Raw genomic sequence first — 4,324 nt, 5'->3', positions numbered from 1 at the left:
CATATTTTTTACAAACCCTCAAGTTCATGGCCCAAAGCATGCCCAAATACCGAAGATTTTGAGGGCATGCAAATCGTGATTTGGCCGGCGCAGGCAATTTCGGACCGATTTACTGGTCTGCACCCTGAAAAATCTGTCTTGGTCTAGCTCTTCTCTCTAGACCATTCAGGATTTTGAAGGTCTCAATAAGATCACCTCTTGTTCTATGGGTCATTCCACCGGGTTGGGGAACAAAGTGTGACAATTATGACCATATTAAGAAAAGCATGAATACCCTGCTAGCAGGTGCTCTACATAATATTTGTTGTTGGGTGTTTCACTACTGTAGCAAGTTTGAAATCATTTCAATGTATTTTGCCAAAAATATGAGCAAACAAGTCAGGTGTGTTTATGTGGCAGGTGTAGAAAGACCCTGTGTTGATGTTAGAGTTAATTGCCCTTCCACTGTTTACATTTCCCCTTTAAGCTCTTCCAGCACCCCAATTTCTTAGGAATCCTGTGTAATAAACAATGAACCCTCTTACATAATCCTTGGTAGTGTGGTTGGTCACCCCTATAATGTACATGTACTTCAGTTAGCAGACTGGCAGCGCAAGGGGAACACCCACACTTGTTCTCCCTTCCCAAGCTTTGATTTTTACTCTATAAGTTTTGCCTGCTTCAAGACCTTACTGCTATATGGACTCGGTAAGCTTAAACTTTGTTTTATTATTTAGTTGTTTCATTAGTTGATTAGTTTGACAATCATATTATTCCTTTATTTCTTTGGAATTTCATTTCTAAAGTTGTATTTTAAAGATAGGACTTGGAAGTATCTTTTGTTATAAACTTAGTTTGGATTCAATGTTTAAGACTTTGTGTTTCTTAAATTTGATTGAAGAAGTGTATTTTAATCGATTGTATTTTTTTGTTGTTTTATTTAACAGGTTTGAAAGCCATTTTGATTTTAATCTGTAACTTTCTTTGGCACTGTGTTTTTAATTGTTTCAATTCTGGGTTTCGTTTAATAGTTTTACTGTGTGTTGGTCTTGGTTAAGGTTACACTGGTTTGGCTTTTGGTCATTGCTTTAGTATCAATAAAGTTATTTTTCTTATTTTTGTTTATTGAGGAAACCTACATTTTGAGTCACTGTCCCACTTCTTGCATTTCCTCGCGTCTTTACCCTATTCGATCATTAGATTAATTGAGTTTTCTTAAGTGAGTTCCCCCAGCGTTTAGTTTTATTTAGTTTAGTCGAGCGGTCCATTTTTCCCGATTACATTTACAAACACAAATGCCCCGCAACCGTGACTGTTTCCATGACATAACACCACTCTAACATCAACTTGCATGTACCTTGGTCAAATGGAACGTTCATTGACAGCATTAGTGTCTTCTGTAGGTTTTATATGAATTAATCCCTAATCCCTATGATCTCAGATTAAATACAAGATTTCTATTGTTTTAGCCACTGTGACCTTGACCCTTGACCTTTCGACCCCCAATGCGATAGGCTCCTTAGGATTGCCAAGGACAATCCACAAACCAAATTTGAAGTTCATATGTAAAGTATTTCTCAAGTTATCGTGTGGACAAAATTTCTTTTGTTTTAGTCACTGTGACCTTGACCCTTTACCTTTTGGTCCCAAATGCTATAGGCTTCTTAGGATTACCAAGAACAATACACAAACCAAATTTGAAGTTCATATGTAAAGTATTTCTCAAGTTATCGTGCGGACAAAATTTCTTTTGTTTTAGTCACTGTGACCTTGACCCTTGACCTTTTGGCCCCAAATGCAAAAGGCTTCTTAGAATTGCCAAGGACAATCCACAAACCAAATTTGAAGTTCATATGTAAAGTATTTCTCAAGTTATCGTGCTGACAAAATTTCTATTGTTTCAGCCACTGTGACCTTGACCCTTGACCTTTCGGCCCCAAATGCAAAAGGCTTCTTAGGATTACCAAGGACAATCCACAAACCAAATATGAAGTTCATATGTTAAGTATTTCTCAAGTTATCGCGCTGACAAAATTTCTATTGTTTCAGCCACTGTGACCTTGACCCTTGACCTTTCGGCCCCAAATGCAAAAGGCTTCTTAGGATTACCAAGGACAATCCACAAACCAAATTTGAAGTTAATATGTTAAGTATTTCTCAAGTTATCGCGCTGACAAAATTTCTATTGTTTCAGCCACTGTGACCTTGACCCTTGACCTTTCGGCCCCAAATGCAAAAGGCTTCTTAGGATTACCAAGGACAATCCACAAACCAAATTTGAAGTTCATATGTTAAGTATTTCTCAAGTTATCGCGCTGACAAGATTTGTCCGGACACACACACCCACCCACCCACCCACGGAAGGACAAGGCGGAAACAGTATATGCCCCTTCGGCTTCGCCGCGGGGCATAAAAATGTCATTTTGGATGTAACATTGACACGTACCGTACGTGTCAGTGTTACATCCAAATATGTATAATGGTAATCCTAAGAAGCCTATTGCATTTGGGGCCAAAAGGTCAAGGGTCAAGGTCACAGTGGCTGAAACAATAGAAATTTTGTCAGTGCGATAACTTGAGATATACTTTACATATGAACTTCAAATTCGGTTTGTGGATTGTCCTTTTCAATCCTAAGAGGCCTTTTACATTTGGGGCCAAAAGGTCAAGGGTCAAGGTCACGGTGGCTAAAACATAGAAATCTTGTATTTAATCTGAGATCATAGGGATTAGGGATTAATTCATATAAAACCTACAGAAGACACTAATGCTGTCAATGAACGTTCCATTTGACCAAGGTACATGTAAGTTGATGTTAGAGTGGTGTTATGTCATGGAAACAGTCACGGTTGCGGGGCATTTGTGTTTGTAAACACACCTGACTTGTTTTTTTTTTTTATTTCTGCGAAACATTACCCAAATTTGCTTTGCGTACTTCTTTCTATAGATGCAACACAATAAGAAAGCTTTTGTTATGGTAGTCAGACATCAAATCGTCACCGACACCACGAACCGACACCCGGTGGTCAGCGTTGCAGAAATACAAATCGGAGAAAAACACTTATAAAGGTTTGACACAAATTTACTCAGTAAAATAATCCATCTGTCTTAGAGGTTTTAGTATCACTTAACGTGATCATGCTTTAACTACTCAATTATAAAAGTTATATTTTGAAAATAAGCTTAGTTAGTTAGCAAGTAAATGATTAAGACGGGTGTCAGTTCATGAAAACAAAAATGTATGTGTTTTCAGAGAGTGCACGCATGCAATAGCATAGTGAGTGTCAGTTCGTGAAAACAAAAATTGACGTGTTTTGGGAAAGTGCGCGCACACACTGCTATTGCATGTGCGCACTCTCCGAAAACACGTAAATTTTTGTTTTCACGAACTGACACCCTGTGCAGCGTCACTTCGTGGTAACAAAAAACACCAGAATTGACCAATTTCTTGAAAATTCATTAGTAAAATTTGGTTATTTAAGATTATTTCAGCAATTTAAACTTCGTCATGTTAAACTTCATGATACAAACTGCTAATATCGGCAAAAAAAGAAAATTTGAATTTTAATTTTTTTTGTACACATGTGATGCAGAGGGTGTCAGTGACGAAATGGAGCAGAAATAAAAGCTTGATTGTGTGGATGTAACATTTAAATTTACACGGTGTAAAACTCAAATGTCACACTTCCATTGAGTGATTTTTACACCATTACATCCACACTTGACATGCTTGAGGTATTGTTTCTGCTATATTTGAACCCTGACTATACCAAAACAAAAGTTTTTCTTGGTGCTTAGGTGTCCAGTTGTAAATATGCAATGTCAGTTTGGGTAACATTTTACATACGTGTAAAATATGGCAAAAAATTTTTTTTTTTGGATGTAACATTGACACGGTGTCAATGTTACATCCGAATTAATATATTTTTGCTCATATTTTTGTCGAAGTACTTTCACATGATTTCAAACTTTCTCAAATATTGAAACACCCTAAGTCAAATGTTATGTTGAGCTATTGTTTTGAATGCATTGATACTTTTAATAATATAACCAAATATATGGATGTACTAACATGCACTGCTTCCAAACCCGGTGGAATGACCCATATATGCTGTTCTAAACTTTAATTTACAGGCCTCTCTGGATGGGTGAGGTGTTTGATGCCTGGAACTAGTTTTGTAGCTCGATCTCCATTGAACTTTTTTAAGCGTTGCTATGTCTTTCTTTAGTCCTGGGGCCGTATTCACAGAACTCAAACTAAGAGAATACTTGAGTCGGTCTTAAATCTAAGCACCCTGCTAACTTGAGTGGGGCGCTTAATTTGGTATTCACGGAAGATCTAAGC

The 4,324-nt window shown here is 37.3% G+C and overlaps 1 long non-coding RNA gene across 1 annotated transcript; it reads left to right on the top strand.

Moving 5' to 3' along the window:
- The first annotated feature begins 487 nt into the window (after positions 1-487).
- LOC119731679 lies at positions 488-1,117 on the top strand. Its single transcript, XR_005271479.1, has 2 exons — positions 488-687; positions 927-1,117. It is a non-coding gene; the product is annotated as an uncharacterized LOC119731679 (long non-coding RNA).
- Positions 1,118-4,324: the final 3,207 nt, after the last annotated feature.

This window comes from Patiria miniata, unplaced genomic scaffold (assembly GCF_015706575.1).
Source record: "Patiria miniata isolate m_02_andy unplaced genomic scaffold, ASM1570657v1 HiC_scaffold_24, whole genome shotgun sequence".
Taxonomy (NCBI): domain Eukaryota; kingdom Metazoa; phylum Echinodermata; class Asteroidea; order Valvatida; family Asterinidae; genus Patiria; species Patiria miniata.
Note: the sequence above shows the minus strand (reverse complement) of the source record. Positions and strands in the feature narration are given on the sequence as shown.